We start from the raw sequence: 20,000 nt of genomic DNA on the forward strand, positions 1-20,000 counted from the left end.
ATAGGTCCTAATTTAATCAACAATTGTCTAGACAAGCCACATATATACAAAAAGCACTGACAATAATATTAATAATAATACTGATAATAATGACACTAACAGTAATAAGAACGACAACAGCAATGATAATAGTAATAATAATGAAATAACTGACAGCTACTCATCTGTGACTCCTTATTTAGCCCATCTAATCTCCTGAACAAACTAATATGTTTAACACAGGATTTCTAAACCAGACACCAGAAGAAAAAAAAGTCAATGTGAAAAACAAAACAAAAACTAACCAGAAAATTGTAATTCGAAAATATGAATAAATAAATGACTAAAAAAAATATACAAAATATTTTTAAAACATTGATACAGCAAAAATATAAAAATTATCTCAACTTTGATATGTTTGCCTGTGAGTATATGTGTATGCATGTATATGTATGTATGTATGTATGTATGTATGTATGTATGTATGTATGTATGTATGTATGTATGTATGTATGTATGTATGCACATATATATATAATATATATATATATATATAATATATATATATATAAATATATAGAGAGAGACAAACCCATAAACCCATAAATATAGAATTGTGTTTTTGCAGATTCAATTAACTTTTTAAATTCGTTTTAGCAATAATTTATTCAATTAATCAATTAATTGTGTGTGTACATGTATTTGTACATATGTGTGAATGTATATATGTATATATATGTATATATATATATATATGCACATATATATATACATATATATATATGCATATATATATGTGTGTGTGTGTCTATGCACACATATATGTATATTTGTTCATATATATACATATACATATGTATACATGTATACATATATATAGTAAATATATGTATAAATGTGTACACATATATATATACAAATATATACATATATATACCTACATATACACACACACACACACATATATATATGAATACAGACATTCATATATGCACACATACACACACATATCTATTAATCCCTACACATGTTTTCTCTCTCTGTATGTTTATTCTCTCTCCATTTTCTTTCTTCTTATCCTTTTCTCTCAAATAGCATGAGCTCAAAACGTCAGTGACTTTCCCATTCTTCCCAAGTGTCAAACTAATACACTTGCATGTTGTTCCATCACCTAACTACACATATAAATGCATGCACACACACACACAGATATATTATCTGAAAAGTATGCTATTAAATATCAATCATGATCTTACCAATCAGTTTTGCATAAAGAATACAATGGAGTGTAAGGTAACAATCCAATTATATATACATTTTTGTGGGTAACAAGGCTACAAGTGGTTTCACATCTTGTGAGTTACTTGGTGACCCTGGCAGCGCTGGTGCCATGTAAGAAAGCATCCAGTTCACACTATGAAGTGTTTGGCATTTGGAATGGTATCCAGCTGTAAAAACCATACCAAAATTAACTTTGCCTGTGTTAGTGCCACATAAAAGGCACTGAGTCCACTCTGCAGAGTGGTTGGTGTTAGGAAGGGCATCCAACCATAAAAACTATGCCAAAACAGACACAGAAGTCTAATGCAGTCTTCCGCCAGGCCAAATCCTGTCAAACCAGCCTACTAATGTCAGCATGCAAGGCAGACCTCAAATGATAATGATGATGACGTGTGTATATTTATATATATATATATCATCATCATCATCATCATCATTTAACGTCCGCTTTCCATGCTAGCATGGGTTGGATGGTTCAACTGGAGTCTGGGGAGCCCGAAGGCTGCACCAGGCCAGTCAGATATATATATATATATGCAATTTAAAAATAGGATAAAATCTTTATAAGAATTTCTCATAAGAGAAAAATCCACCAATTTTTCTCTTAAATATAATATTTTATATTATATAGAGGGCATTACTATACATAAATGCCACACACTAGGAGGGACTCTTAAAGTCAAAATGACCAAAATAAACACATCAACACACACACACACACACACACACACACATATATATATATATATACACATACATACATACATATATATATATATACACATACATACATACATATATATATATATATATATATATAAAATAAGGGCAAAAGAAAAATTCTAATGCTAAATATGCTGAAAAAGACAAAATTGTCAATAACCATTATAATTTAAGCGTCTCGAAACAAGCCGATAGAAATTTCTAAAAAAATCCGCTATAGGCGCAGGAGTGGCTGTGCGGTAAGTAGCTTGTTTACCAACCACATGGTTCCAGGTTCAGTCCCACTGCATAGCACCTTGGGCAAGTGTCTTCTACTATAGCCTCGGGCCGACCAAAGCCTTGTGAGTGGATTTGGTAGACAGAAACTGAAAGAGGCCCATCGTATATATGTATATATATATGTGTATGTGTATGTGTGTGTGTTTGTGTGTCTCTATTTGTCCCCCTAGCATTGCTTGACAACCGATGCTGGTGTGTTTATGTCCTCGTCACTTAGCGGTTCGGCAAAAAAGACCGATAGAATAAGTACTGGACTTACAGAGAATAAGTCCCGGGATTGAGTTGCTTGATTAAAGGCGGTGCTCCAGCATGGCCACAGTCAAATGACTGAAACAAGTAAAAGAGTAAAAGAGTAAAGAGTAAAGAGAGTTACCATACTGGTCCCAATTTCGGGGTTAATTCATAAGAATTTTCCCCTCCTCAGCGATAAATACGTAAGGCATAAATGAAATACTTACTCATGGGTATGAGTATGTATTTCATTTATGTCTTACATATTTATCGCTGAGGAGGGGAAAATTCTTATGAATTAACCCCGAAATGGGGACCAATACGGTAATAACGGATTTTTCTTGAAATTTCTATAAATTTCTTAAATTATAATGGTTATTGACAATTTTGTCTTTTTCAGCATATTTGGCATTAAAATTTTTCTTTTGCCCTTATTTTATATGTTATTTATAAATTTAAACTTTAAAGGTATTTTTTGATATGCTGGCCATTGATAGAATTTATTTTTCGGAAAAAATTTTATCGTACATTAGTTATATATATATTTATATATATATATGTATGTGTGTGTTTATTTATATATATATATGTAAGTATACATATATACATATGCATATACGAGGGACGTTCAATAAGTAATGCCTCTGACCCACTTGCAGTTGTTTGATCTAGCTGAAATTTTACATGTGCAATCATTTATATCTCTATAGAGTAAGTGGCAAATTACAGCTCTGAATTAATTGTGGTTTCTGATTTACAGGTGTTTGAACAGAGTCAAGTGTGAAATGGAGCCTGTTGAGTGTCGAGCAGTGATCCGATTTTTGTATTTGAAAGGACGCACACCACAGGAGACTTTTGATGAAATGAAAGTAACTTATAGTGATGATGCCCCATCATATGACCTTGTAAAACGCTGGCATCGTGAATTAAAACATGGTCAGAACTCTGTGGAAACAGCTCCCAGATCTGGTTGCCCCTTCTGCCATTGATGAGGCATCTGTCTGTCAAGTTGAGGCTGCCATTTTGGAAGATCGACGCATAATTATTCGCCAAATAGCCCATGAGGTCAAGATTAGTACCGGGTCTGTGGAAACTATCATTCATGACCATTTGCATATGCAAAAGGTGTCTGCCAGATGGATTCCCAGGTTGCTCACGCCTTTCCAGAAACAAGAACGCGTCGAGTGCTCGAGGGTGAATTTGGAGATGTGCCAAGAAGATGAGTCAAAATTTTTCAAAAGACTGATTACACAGGATGAAACCTGGGTCCATCACGATGATCCAGAGACCAAAGCCCAGTCAATGCAGTGGAAGCACCGTGACTCACCCCCTCCAAAGAAGGCAAGGGTGCAGCCCTCCGCTGGCAAGGTCATGCTCACAGTCTTCTGGGACCAGGACGGAGTAGTGATGACAGATTTCCTGGCAAAGGTACTACAATTGCAGGAGCCTATTATGCTTCACTTTTGAGGAAATTAAGAGAAGTTATCAAAATCAAGAGGCGGGGCAAGATCAGCAAAGGCATCCTCCTCCTGCAGGACAACGCTCCGGTCCACAACTCGCTTGTCGCCAGATCAGAAGCACAGGCGTATGGCTATGAACTCCTCCCCGATCCCCCTACTTTCATGACCTTGCACCCTCTGATTTTCATCTCTTCCCAGTCATGAAGTTGTTTTTGAAAGGAAAGCATTTCCCAGATGATGCAGCCTTGATTTCTGAAGTCACGTTCAGGTTGGAGGACCAAGCTGGGGTCTTCTACAAAAACGGTCTCCAGAGCTGCATCAAACAATGGGTGAAATGCGTAACTCTGGGTGGTTCCTATGTAGAAAAAAGACTAATAACTGTGCCAAGTTTTGTTGCTCTACTTCTATGGGAAGTGGGTCAGGGGCATTACTTATTGAACGCCCCTCGTATGTAAGGTGGTAATCTTGATCTCCAACTTTACATGTAAATTGTGCTATAACTCATAATACTCTGTTATTTACCTTGTGAAGATCTCTCATAAGGAATTGTGGTGCATAACAAAAATGTGTAATTATATCACTGACAGATGAGAATTGTCTTTGATGTTTACCAGAGCTGCCAAATCATGTGGTCAGATTCAGCAATGACTATATTGAATTTGTGAGAAATTTTCTTTCTTATGATATAAAAATCTTTAAAAAATTATGTTCTTTTTAAAGTGAAAATTAATGAAAAATTTATCACTTTTATATTTCATAACAATTATCTGTCCTATACCCATCGATTTCTATTTCAAACTGAAGTGAAAGATGTCCTCTTCATGACAGCATGAATTTCAACACAAATCAAGCTACAGCACTCCCCATGCATTGAACTAGAATGATGGCTATTGTTCAGCAGACAAAAGAAGAAGAAAGAGAAAAAACAGGGCACACTTTGTAAATGGGTGGAAATACCAGGGTGAGTGAAGGCTCCTGGCATATGTAAGTGTCAGATTTTGATTTGAATGATATCAGAAAAAAGTTCAAAATCAGAAGTTTCAAATTATAAAATTTTTCACAGAAAAAAAATTATTTTGGCATAAAAATGATCAAGCAAAAAGTGTGTCTTTGTGTCGTTAAACTGTGCTTGGCTCTCTTCAGTGGTGCTCTATAGTGATACCTAATGTGTGTGTGTGTGTGTGTGTGTGTGTGTTGTGTGTGTGTGTGTGTGTGTGTCTGTGTGTGTGTCTGTGTGTGTGTCTGTGTGTGTATCTGTGTCTGTTAAACGATGATGATGAGGATGATGAGATATATATATATATATCATTTGTTTTGCTGCATTCTTTTAGAAATCCTCCTTTATATCTCTGCATATGTACACTCTGGGCATATTTTTAAAAACAAGATCAAATTTGGAATATATTTGGAATAAATACCATTCTTAGGGTTTCTATTTCTCAGTGGCATTTCCTTTTATAATCAATTCAATAATTTGCTTCAAGAAACAAAGAACCTGTTGTTGTTGAGCATATCAATGTGAGCCTTGTAGTAAGCTTTTGCTGGAAGATCCATTTTCATCTTCACCAGATCATTATCCGGCAGCATAGTGACAGGTATCAACTTGTTTATTACTTAACTAACTAAACATGATAAATCTCTTCTCCTTTTTCTTTTCTATTTAGTCTTTGCAGTCCAACCCTTGCTAGCATGGAAAGCAGACGCTAAACGATCCTATACCAAGACTCTCTTCTCTTTCTCCCAGTCTTTATGTTTACATCTTCAACTCACTAGGATTATCATTTGGCTTTTTGTTTGTTTGAATGTTTGTCTATTCATTCATGTATTTATTCAGTAATTGCACTGCAGGCATTCTGTTCCTCTGCAGTATAATGCGAAAGAAATGGAAAATAGCTAAATGGCAGCAGTTGTTTACCTGCATGAATTAGACATGGACAGGAATTCACATATCCACAGACATGCAGAAACATCATGTATGAGTGTCCATTTGTGTGTGTGTGTGGGGGGGTATATATGCATTTAGAAAGAGAGAGATGGAGACATAGTAATAGAGTGTTGATTACATTAATATCAGCGTACATTTGGTTGCTAATTAACTCTCATTTGAATATTAAATCTTGCAAAATATCTTACCAAATTTGAAAATTGAGTGTTTCTCAGTTGTCTGACTAATGGTGATCTAGTTGTCTGATTAACTGTATTATCTGCTGTTGATTTATCACGTGAGTAGTTGTCTATTTCATAGACATGTGTACCCAAACTGTCCAACCCACAGCAGCATAAGAAAACAGATGTTAAACAATGATGACAAGGATAATGATGACGACGACGATGATGATTCAGTATTACACAGTGCACAATAAGCTGCACCTTTTGAGTGACAGGTAAAATCCAATTCACAGACATTGATACCGTTTCCATTCAGCCACCCATTTTCACCCACAGGATATAGGAAGACCCAACTCTATAGAAAATGGCATGACATATCTGCCCAAGATGCCACCCATTGGGATTGGACCCAGGACTTTGTGGTTGTGAAATGACCTCTTAATCATTCAATTATGCTGCACCTCCTAGAAGTAAACCATACAAACATTACAAAGAAACTATGCCAACTCTGCATATTAGAGAAATATGAAAGTGTATTTGCAATAGTTTTTTTATTAACTAGAAATGCAGGACTTGTTTTTTCCTACATGCACTGAAAGTATAGTCCACTGCAATATTTTGAATCTATAGGTTTCTGGATCAAGTGGAACTTGCTTCGTTATTTTAACAAATAACCCTTTTTTTGTAAAACACTTGTTTAGTTATCAATGATTTGTATCAATAATCGAATATCTATAACTGAATTTACATTAATGACATGCACACTAATCTTCAATGCATTTCAACGTGTATAATAATAATCTTCATAATCTTCTAGCCTGCATGTGAGTGTGTGTGTGCATGCAAGCATATGAGTACACACGTGTGTGCCTGTGCATGTATGTGTGTATTTAGGTATGTGTGTGTGTGTATGTATGTATATATATATATATATACATACATACATACATACATACATACATATATATATATATATATATATATTAGAGGTGTTAAGCCCTCTAAGGGATAAAAGCATCCAGAGGCACTCCTGGTAATTACCTCAGTAAATATGGTCCTTGTTATAAGGTATATGATAGCAGGTAATTTAAGAGGTAAACCATAGTGTAATGTATATATTGTATGAACTTTTTGAAACAAATGATATATATATATATATATACATATACATTAAACTACGTCTATATATATATATATATATATATCTGATTTGTTTGAGCAGTTCATTACAACAATGACATTGCATCTGTTTAAATCTGATCAGAGATTCTTTGTACAGACTTCTACATCACATGAAGAATAACCAATTCCTCAAACCAGCATCCATTTACAATCAATGCTGCTTCATAAACAGCCTCAATCACTTTCATCTGATGCTTCAATCCATTTTGTGTCCTTCCAGTAAATTTTTCTAATTTCGTTCTTCTCTTCTGGAATAGATAAATTTCTTAGAAGAAATGTATTCAGAAAATTGAAACTGGACTCTACTTTTGAAACCCTCACAAAGGGGCATAATTCAGATTTTTGAGACTTATTTCTGATTTCTGTAGCAATGAGAAAATTTTTTGCTAGATGTAACATTGCAGTTAATTAAAATAAATTCATAAGTTAATTTATTATGAGAAGAATTCAGTTTGATACAAGATGTGGCAAAATAGGATTTTCAACAGAGCATCATATGAAATGCCCTGCAGAAATTCTTCCAGCATTTTGGGGTTTTGATTTTAAATTCTACCATATGTACTTTTAAACCAACTGTTTCTCTTTAATGCTTAAAATTTCATTCACTTCCAAAATTATGAATTAGCCAACTCTTAGCCATGACTTCAAATGACACTCTACTGCATCCATAAGGTAAAGACACATTAGACAACGTAGTCCTAGATACATATATACTGTATTTTAACGTGTATATGGAACCCCCTAATTTTGGGGGCTTAAAATTTGGAAAAAAGGTTTCATAAGGGATTATAATACAATCCATGTATAAGAAACTCCCATAATTTTTGACAAAAAAGGGTTTCCTTATACACGTTAAAATATGGTAATAAATGGGATCATGGCTGGATTGATTCCCATCACAGAAATGATTAACTGCAGTAGATCTGTGAATGAATAATAATTTGCCACTAGGAATAAGGCCAAGAATTTTATGGGGAAAGAACAGATGTGAATATCGACCCTAGAAATTGACTGCTACTTTATTTTGTGAATCCGTTGAAGGATGAGAAGCAAAGATGGCCAGTGTAAGATACGAATTCAGGAAGTAAAGGGTTCCAAATAAATTTCACAAGGACTTTGACCAAGTCTCTAAGGATTCAGGGAGAAAAAAAAAAACTAATGAGAGAGTCAACCTATGGCTATTTGACTGGCAAAACGTTGCAACTAAATGCCCTTTCAATAACAAGCAACCGTCTTCCAGAGATTTTAGGATAATGGAATGTTATCCTCGTTTCAGTCATTAGGTTGTGGTCATGCTGGGGCACCATTTGAAGGGTTTTTAGTTGACCAAATTGCCTCTTGTACTTAATGTTTTAAAGTTTGGTACTTTTTTATCAGTCTCTTTTGCTGAACTGCTAGACTAAAGGGATGTAAGCAAACCAACACGTGTGTCAAGCAGGGAGGTGAGAAGGCAAACATTGACATTGAAACACACACATACATATATATATATATACAATGGGCTTCCACTGAGTTTCCATCAACGAAATTCTTTCAGAAGGCTCAGGGCTATAGTAGAAGACACTTGCCCAGGGTGCTGTGCAGTGGGACTGAACCCAGAACCATGTGGATGCAAAGCTTCTTATTCACACTGCCACGCCTATGCCAGTTAGTACAAAAAGCAAATAGAAAACAAATAGGACGCAGTGACAACTAACGGAAAGCTTTTCATCTGGGAGTTAAACAATAATAAAATCTACTACAACAACCATAATGGCCTACATACAGCAGTGATGACATTGTGTTTCTGTTTTAATAAAATATATAAAATCAAAAGGAAGGGGAAATGATTGGTATAAAACCAAAAGAAAGAAAATGGAGAGGAATGGGGTAAATAAAGAGATAGAAATAAATCACCGGAAGAGAAAATCTGAAGATAAAAGGCTTCATTTTTGTGCTCTGGTTATATAGAGAGAGAGAGAGAGAGAGAGAGAGAGAGAGAGAGAGAGAGAGAGAAAGAGAGAGAGAGAGAGAGAGATAAGAAATCTCTAAAATAGTGTTAGCATTAATGAAATTATGATGTATGCAAATGAAGACCATCAAATCAGAATTTATTATAAATATATAAAACAAAACATCCTCCCCCAAAAAATTAAGAAGCAATCAAATAGCAACACTGATGATGATGGTGATGAGGAGGAGGAGGAAAAGGAGAGCAAGAAGATAAGGAAGATGGACAACAACAAAATATGTAGCCATCAATAACAATTAGATGAAGGGCTTCTATATATGTGTGTGTTTATTTGTGTGTGGCATATGCATACATATATACATACATACATACATACATACATATAAATATGTATATATATATATATATATACGTTTAAATATTTGTTGTGCAAGATTTTTATGTGAAGTCGTGTGTTGAAACAGATATTGTTATATTTCGGAATGGTCATTTTGCCAGTTTAGCCAATAAAAACACACACACTATATATTTGGTGTTATTTTGCTTCAGTGTTATTTATTTTTTACATTAATCTTAATCTTATTTCGGCCAGAGTTCTTTCGTCACACTCCTGTGACCGCATCAGTGGTCCTTTGTTTTCTTCTTTCTTATTTGTGGTCTCTCCTTACTAACCGTCAGCCATTTTGTATTTCTATTGTATGTCTTCATTTGCGCATGCTTATATCTCTATGTGCGTCTATGTTTATTTAGTGTGTGTATGTGGGGGGATGCCTGTAACATTTGTATCTTCTTACTTAAAAGGCAGCCCCAACATGTGCTCTCTCATTCATTCACCTAGCAGCTCACAGATAAGTTTCAATGCTTATTTTCACTTCTCGACCAATCATACATGTTTTTTTATCTGTTGTTATTTATCTATCTAACTATTTTATCTAATTTCTCCAGTTCTCTTCTATTAATTCTGCCCGACCAAGTCTCGCTTTCTTGTCTATATTCAACCTTCGCGTATTCGCGGTGCACCCACCCTGCCCACCTCCACCACCAATACCGGATATCTCTATATTTTTGCTCCATCTATACTGGATGTCGCTTCTCCCACCACCATTATAGGTGTCTACTCTTCGAACCCCCCTCCTCAATACGCTATTTCACCATGCATTACCCCTCTCTTGATATCCTACGTTCTACTTGCCTAGAATCTGTCATCATTTCTCTGAACCACCCCTCCCCACTGGTTCTCCCCTATATTTCTGCACCCCCCCACTGGTGCTTCCCTATATTTCTGCACCCCCCCCCCACATAAAAAGCACTATCCGAACGTGGCCGATGCCAGCACCGCCCCAACTGGCTTCTGTGCAGGTGGCACATAAAAAGCACCAACCGACCGTGGCCGATGCCAGACCCTTCTGGCACCTGTGCAGGTGGCACGTAAAAAGCACCCACTACACTCGCGGAGTGGTTGGCGTTAGGAACGGCATCCAGCTGTAGAAACACTGCCAGACCAGACTGGAGCCTGGGGCAGCCCCTGGCTCCCCAGACCCCGGTCGAAACCGTCCAACCCGTGCTAGCGCGGAAAACGGACGTTAAACGATGATGATGATGATGATGATGTTTATATATGTTCATGTAATTTGTATTTTGTCTTTGTTGTTTTTGTTTATTCTTATTTTGTTCATGTGTTTACATCCACTTATTATTATCATTACATATGCTTGTATGTATGTATGTATGTATAACAACAATACTAGTAATAATAATAATAAATCGAATCGAAAAAAAATATATACATATAGATATATATATATATATATAGTTATTTATTTCTATTAGTTTATTTATCTGTGTATTTATTATGTTTTCACGATCCTCTATCGTCATATGTTGTGGTTTGTGTTAGTGCTCCATTCTAGTTTTCTATTCAGGCTAGGTTTATTTTCTATTATGTGTGTAGCTTCTGTAATTTGTCTAATTGTTGCATCTGATCTATGTGTGGATAATATTTTAAGTTCTATGTTATTGATTGATCCCCCGTGTTCCTGTTCGGCGTGTTGGTACAGAATCGATGAGCTTTTACCTTCCTTGAGTTGTCTCCAATGCTCATTTACCCACTCTCCTATGCTTCTTGCCGTTTCCCCTACGTATGTTGTTGTCTTGTTACTGCATCGTCCCTCTATACATCTTATACTATAGACTACATTTCTGGCTTTACAGTTTGTTTGTGGGCTAAATCTACATACAGTACAGTACTTATCCGTACAGGGGGTTCTACTAAAAGGATAGGTTCTACCAATTATAGATTTGATAGGGTTGCCTGGCTTTTCAACAACCTTAATTCTTAGCTTAAGTTTGTCTAGAGTCCTTCTAAAGCGGTACGCCAGTTCACCTCCAGGGGTGGTGTCAACGAACATGACACTCTGGTATTTATGGCTATCATACCAAGAGTTGGCCTTCCCTATTTTCTTTTTTGTCCTTTCTATAGTGTTCCATGACTTGTTCCTATAGAGTGGGCAAATCCCATTCCTATCATTACATAATATATTATCAAATTTCTTAATGGCTCCTTTGTATACTCTGATCCTTTCTTTATGGCTGTAACCTGAGAACTGCATGCGGTGAATGAAATATTGTATGTGTCTCTTTAACTCTGTAGGCTCACACATGCGTGACCCATTTCTCATTATTCTGACGAGGGCTGCCATCAAAATATTGAATTTGACATTGTCCGCAATGGCTGAGTTCCGGTGGATCAAGTATTTTGAGGCCATAGGTTTGGCATAGTATGAATGAAGGATTTGGGTTTTATTATTCACAATTTCTAGCCAGAGTTCGGTGTCTAGTACTGGTAGTCTATGGTTGGGGTGTTTAGTGGGGTAGTCTATTGTGACCTTAATACTTGATCCACCGGAACTCAGCCATTGCGGACAATGCCAAATTCAATATTTTGATGGCAGCATATGTGTGTTTTGTGTTTATTGGTATTACATAATTCAGTAATTTATTAATGATGCATTTTAATCGATCCACGTCTGATCAACTACAATAGTACAGAGATCTGGAATTAAATGCCAACATATCCACCTGAAACATACCCATCTTCTATCCTGTATTAGTAATCTTTTATTCTTTAAATAACATTTCTACATATATATTTGTGTTGTGTGTGTGTGTGTATGTACGTACATATGTATGTGTAGTCAAACGTCAAAATAAAGCAGGATTAGTAATCCAGGCAAAATAATACAAGCACTCTACACATAAAAATTCACTGGGCTAAGCAACAAGTCCTAAGGTTGATCCTGGAATCCAAGCAATCTGAATCCAAGTCTGTTACCAGTCAAATTCATAAGTCTATGGTCAGCAAAGAACTGGTCAGTTACTGCAAATTGATGTGAGTTCCCTTTAGCCCTGAAAAGGACAAAAGCAGGGCTGTTGTGTTCTCTCATTTCTCTTGATTGATCATGGACTGCTGAATTAATGAAACTGATCTACAGAAGTGAATTCCTCCAAATGCTTCCCTACAGCAACTGGCGGCCCTCACAGAAGATATAGAATTTATTATCTGTGTAAATTTTAAATATATATAAAAGGATTCATAATCCAGGTGAAATACTTTATAAGTTCTCAGTACAAGAGTATACACCAAGCTAGCAAATCTGTTTTGGAATAAATATAGCAAAGAAAGGAATCCAAACTGAACAGTCACCAGTCAAATTTATAAATCTGAGACATGATCACCAAGTAAGAGTGGTAAGACCTTGTTACAGAGTAACAGTGCTTTGTGTTCGTAGGCAGCCGGAGCTTTGAACTGTTCTCTGGTCTGATGAAGTGACTTTATGTCTACATGTGTCTCATGGAATTTATGTGTATGCATGTATATGTACATGTGTATACATGTATATGTACATGTATATATGTTAATGTATTTTCTGAGAGTGTGTACACATATATACATGTATATTCAAGTATGTGTCTGCTTGTGTGTGTGCAAAATATTGTCATTGTTCCTCTGATGATGACCATTGCCTTTGGACTGAGAAGCTTAAAAGAATAAAAAGAATCATCATCATCATCATCATCATCATTATTTATTGTCTGCTTTCCATGCTGGCATGGGTTTGACAGTTTGACAGGAGGTGGCTAGGCGGAAGACTGCACAAGGCTTCAATGTCTGTTTGGGCATGGTTTTTACAGCTGCATGCCCCATCCTAGCACCAACACCTTGCAGAGTGGACTGAGTGCTTTTTACATGGCACCAGTACAAGTGAAGTCAGTTTTAGCATATATATATATACATACATATATAATGTACGTAAAAAGCACCATCCGATCGTGGCCGTTGCCAGCCTCGTCTGGTGGCACATAAAAAGCACATAAAAAGCACCATCCGATCATGGCTATTGCCAGCCTCACCTGTCTGGCACGTAAAAAGCACCAACTACACTCACGGAGTGGTTGGCATTAGGAAGGGTATCCAGCCATAGAAACATTGCCAGACTGGGCCTGGTGCAGCCTTCTGGCTTCCCAGACCCCAGTAGAACAGTCCAACCCATGCTAGCATGGAAAACAGACGCTAAATGATGATGATATACATGTATATAGTTGTAGTATCTTCTGTTAAGAATGTAGTTGAGTACAGTATAAAGCTTACCCACCTTCGTATTTCACTCTGTGATATCCAGGTTTGCATTAAGGCTTCTGTCATGGGTAAATAGATAACCGAAAAATTTGGAGTCCACAAGAAGGAGTACAGTTGGACATTTATTTTCAATCGCTACAATTGTTTTTATACAACATAGTTCTCAAGGCATGCAGGTATTTGGTGATGTAACTGTTTCCCTGCATTATGAGATCTAGTTGTGTTTCCTCAGGTGATATATAAATATTGTCTCCGTGATTTCAAATTCTCAGCTTCAAGAGCATCCACTCTGCCTGTTGTGTCCCAGAGTTAGTAGTAGCCACTGAGTTTATCAAATGATGTGCTGTAGCGGAAGGTCCATTGGCGAGATCTGTTCTTCAATTATATATATATATATATAATATATATATATATATATATATATATTATATATATATATATATATATATATATATATATATATATATATATATATACATATAGGTATGGTTGTGTGGTAAGAATCTTGCTTCTCACACACACAAACACACACACACACATATATATTTAATGTACAGGCATGGCTGTATCGTAAGAAGCTTGCGTATCAACCACATGGTTTGAGGTTCAGTCCCACACCATGGCACCTTGGGCAAGTATCTTCTCTTATAGCCTTGAGCTGACCAAAGCCTTGTGAATGGATTTGGTAGACAGAATCTGAAAGAAGTCCAGTGAATCATTGGCGATTTTTTTCCTCCATCTTTCTTTTCTGTTGGACTTTCCTTTGTTTCTGAAGAAGAGCTTTGCTCAAAATGTAAAACCACCTTTCTTTCTTTCCCTGAGGGTATGCTAATACTTTACGTCTACCACAACCTTGCGTTGTTGTTTTTGCTGTGTTTTTTGTGTTTGTTCTTTGTTTTTTTTTATTTATATATAGATAGATATGCATATGTTTGCGTGTTTGTGTTTGTCCCTCCATTGTTGCTTGACAACCAATGTCGGTATGTTTATGTCCCCGTAACTTAGCAGTTCGGCAATAGAGACCGATAGAATAAGTACTAGAAAAACAAATAATAAGTCCTGGGGTCGATTTGTTCGACAAAGGCAGTGCTCCAGCATGGCTACAGTCAAATGACTGAAACAAATAAAAAAACTAATAAATAAAAGAATATATGTGGACTTTAGGTGAGTTAAAATATGTTTATGACATATTATTTCAAATTGTGAAGGCAAATTCACTGCAGTTACCATGGTGAAAAAATTCTCTTTTATGGTAAATGATATGAAAACACCATACATGCCCAGTCACAGCATTTCCAGCTTTGAAGCCATTATCAATGGAAATTACTACTCTTTGGTATATCCTTTTGATAACTGCTATGCCTAAATACTGCTTGGCACTGATACTGCTGAATATAAATATATATAGAGTTGCTGAAGCATGGAACAAACTGCTGGTATCAGTTGTTAGTTGTCGGAGCACTGCATCCTTCAAAACTTTCATGCTTTCTGTGATTCACCAACACTACACCTGATTTTCTCCCCTCCATTCACACACAAGCATGTATCTGACTCATACATTGTTCGCTCTCAAGACATTTGTACATTACTGCATGTACTTTATACGCACTTTCTGACAAGTTGTGGTGCACCTGAGCACTGTATACAATAATTTCATTATTATATATATATAGCTTGATAATACATTTTCTGATGTCTCCTAGTTTTTATCTGTACATATACATCATTTTATCATACATTTAATCTGATATTTTACTCTTTTATCAAGCTGTCTGTTAAAGGTTTTACGTAAACATATACCTTTCGAAGTAATATGTTGATTAACTCAAACAGGTGTGAAAACTATACCTATTATGATTTCATGCAACATAGATTCATAACCATTCTATGTTTTACAATTTCAAACAACATTTACAATGTGACTGGACAAACTTGAAATGATGCCAATCAGTTCATTGAAGACTTCAACATTGCTAAGGAAAATGATACCAAACAGACATATGTTATATATCTGTCATGAAAACTGTCTTTCTGTAGCAGGTATGGAAAAATAATAAAAGTGGTCTATTCCATACCATTTCAGCACCAAAACAAGACGTTAAGTGATGAACATAGGAATGGCTTATAATCAGGACATATTTACAGATTGTTTTAATTTCAATATCTTTCTCTGACCATGTGCCTCAACAAGAGGCTGTCTATATATTCAGTGCCTTCTTAATTATGGTTTTGCCGACAGTCTTCTATGTTCTACGGTAATTTTTGAAAAGAACATGCTGAGATTGGGAAAATAATAAAACTGTGTTATATATTAAAACTGCATTTTTATGGCTTTCAAATATGTTCAATTTAATCGATTCTAATACTTCAAAATAAACACCACATGGATGAGTATGAAAATGTATATATTTATAAATATAAGCATGTGTATGTGTGTGTGCATGTGTCTGTGTGTGTATGTGTATTTGAATGTATATATGCACATAAACACATATATTTATATATATGTACACATATACATATTTATTAGTGTATGCCTATTACACATGTGAAGAAAGAGATAGAAAGAGAGAGAAAGATATATATATAATAGAATATATACGTACGTACATACATACATACATACATACATACATACATGCATACATACATACATACATACATACATACATACATACATACATACATACATACATACGTACATACATACCTACATACACATATGTATGTAACTAAGCTTTGTATAGAGAAGGAAAGAGAGAGGGATATTGAAATTATTTTGAAGCATTATATCGATTAAATTGATTATATTTGAAACCCATAACAATGCTGTTGTAATAAAAGACAATTTTAGCAAGTTTCCTTTTAACTATTTGTGTGTATGTATGTATATATACACACATATAACATATAATGCATATATATCTACCTATGCATATCTATATTCATATACATATGTGTGTGTGTGTGAACATATATAGATATGAATGCAAATATTGATATATGTATGTGTTAATGCTTGTGTATCTAGTACCTCCTTATGTCTTTTGAGGACATGATCTGCAGTTTTTTGTTTCTAAGAATGATTCATAGTTACCCAGGTATGCAAATCTCCTATCTTTGTGCTTCTGATGTTGTTACACAAAAATGACAAATACCAACAAAGATTGTCACAAATGTGTATATGTATGTGTGTGGGTGTGTGGGTGTATTTGGGTTGGTACACATGTGTGCACTTGTGCATCAAACAAGCATGCATGTTTATGAATATCTGAATGCATTAAATATAAAAATCAGCAAAAACATTGTAGAATACCAGAGTGAGGTCATTTAAAATGTTTAGTTTTCAGTGTCTACATCCTGAGAGGAAAACCCTTCTACAAGCTTTCCCACCCATTGGATTTTTTCCTACAACAGAAGTTATAACCAAATACATAATTATGTAACATGGACCAATAAATTTTTATTGCTTTTAGTATATACGTATGTATCTGTGAATATGTGTGTGTGTGTGTGTGTATATATATATATATATATATATTACATACATACAAGAAGTAATACCTCAAAATACATACATATACAAAAATACACTCACATGTATCCAGCAGTCACTATTTCTTGATACTAACTAGGGGATCAACACAACAAGTTAAGAAAATACACTTCCATTTCATTGTACTCCTAATGCTCAAAATTATGAGCAATATTTCTCCAAGACCAATATGGAGGGCTACTATTCAAACGATTTGACCAGGAAATATATTAGTAGTTGTGATGGCAGACACTGAGTCACCAATTTATTTGGGTAGAAAAACCATATTGATTTCTTCTATTTTAAATGTTGTTCTTTGTGACTAACTCTGTATGTGCTTGTATACATACATGTACACATATAAATACATATACATATATGTATGTGTGTGTGTGTGTATTACCCTATGCTACTCTGTCTATAGTTAATTCAAATAAAAAAATAAAAATGGATAGCATGAAGAAGTGCATAGAAGATGTATTAGCCTGATGATCAGTGAAAGGAGAGAGTTTAACATTTTGAGCATAGCTCTTTGTCAGAAAAGAGAAAGGGAAAAATCCAAAGACAGAACAGAAATCACCAATGGCACATGTGATAGCTATATATATATTATATATATATATATATATATATATATATATACATATATTAAAAATTAATTAAGGGTAGAAATTGATATTAGTCAATTAAAACCAGTGGTCTAGCATATTAAAAAGAATCCGAAGATTAAAATATTTAAAATCCGAAGATTAAAATATTCAGCGCACCAAAAGTAAAGGCATTTGAAAGATTCATTCGAACTTAATCGGTTGTACTTTATGCATGCGAAACTCCGGTATCGTTTTTTTGCATCTAGTCCAGCAAATTATGTTCATAACAAACTGTGCTGACGAAGTTACAGATATCCTTGTGATATTAATAACTGAAACCATTCGGTACACAGGTGATTATTTCATTTCGTATATTTTCATTTGTCTTATTTATTGCTTTGGGTTGTGCTGAATTTTATTTTATTTGAGAACATAATCTTTGTGGAGAATGGCGATTTGACGTCTATATCTAGCATGTTGACTGTCCACTTTTCGTGTTCAGTCCTTAATTGGTATATATACATATATATATTATACAAGCATGATTATATATCAAAGTGTATTCATATAGTTTTATATGTATATATATATATAATACTTTATATCATTTGTATTCTGTATAAATTGGACCTTTTTTATGTAAATATTTATACATTTTTGTATTTCATGTATTTAATATACTTTATATATTGATTTGTTAAAATTGTTTATCCTTACATTTACTTCTATAAACACACACACTTATTCTTTTATTCTGTTACTGGTTTCAGGCAGAGGCTGAGACCATGCTGGAGGACTGCCTTTCAATGTTTTGGAGTGAAGAAGTGAGTTGGGTTCTGCTGCTCTTCTTTGTGCCTCCTGTCACAATGTGGGCTCATCTGCAATTTCAGATAGAAATTTGTCCAGGTGCTTCTTCAATATTTCTACATCTAAACCTTGCAGGTCTCCTAGGTTCCTTAGCAGGATATTAAACAATTATGGTCCATTGAATCCCAAGCCGTTGCAATACTGGGTCCTTATCTGAGATGAAGAAGGTGGTACCTTTGGTAGTATGCAGTGCTGTCCAGCTTTTAATTCAAAAGCTGGGAGCTAGACCTTCCAGGACCTTCCATATTTACATCACTGCATACCTTTCTTGTTTTCTCTCCAGGAAGTAGAGCTTCACTTCTTGTAGTCTCTATCAGCAGCTCATCTGTTTCACTGAGTCAATCTTCTTTGTGTAGTGATGCTGGATTGCTTCAAGCTCTGCCACCAATTTGATGCTTAGTGGCAATTACAGTTGGAAGCAGTAATCCAGACAATTGAGGACAAATTCCCGCCATAGGGGTGGCAAAGGATCCTTATTTCTACACACACACATATATATTATTATTTCACACACAAAGAAACCTTATTTCACACACACACACATATATATTATTACTGCGTATCTACATATATGTGTGTATGCATATAGAAATGTATACATGCATGTAGATACTTAAACACACAAATTGAATATATAGCTACACCAATGGAGAAATACATGAATGTATTTGTTATAGGAAAGACATTTAAGAGTAAAATGCAAGAGAAATCTACATAAATGCACACATATACAAGCATGCATGTATATATATATTATATATATATATATATATATACATACATATATATATACATATATATATGTACATACATATATATATATGTACATGTGGTACATGTGCATTCTATACATACATACATACATGCATCTTCATATATGTATGTACATATATATATATCTATCTTTATACATATGTGTATATATATTTATATGCATGTATATATGTATGTGTGTATATATATATATATATATATATATATATATATTACAGACTCCTACTACACATATCTACATAGACATATAAACGTATAATGAAAAAAAATAATGGAATAAATTTCTCACTAAGTGACACCTCCTTCATTTTTAAGTGTTCAATTGGAAGATTAAATTATTGATTTTTACTTTTGGTGCTAGCAAGATAAAAAAAAACATTAATAAATAAATAAAGAGAGAGAG

General features: G+C 34.8%; 1 protein-coding gene across 1 annotated transcript in view; it reads right to left on the reverse strand.

Annotated features, from left to right (window-relative positions):
* The window catches only part of LOC115222188 (coiled-coil domain-containing protein 39-like), a 1,476,917-nt gene that overhangs the window by 603,645 nt on the left and 853,272 nt on the right, over positions 1-20,000 (reverse strand). The window lies entirely within an intron of this gene.

Source organism: Octopus sinensis, linkage group LG19 (genome assembly GCF_006345805.1).
Source record: "Octopus sinensis linkage group LG19, ASM634580v1, whole genome shotgun sequence".
In the NCBI taxonomy this organism is placed as follows: domain Eukaryota; kingdom Metazoa; phylum Mollusca; class Cephalopoda; order Octopoda; family Octopodidae; genus Octopus; species Octopus sinensis.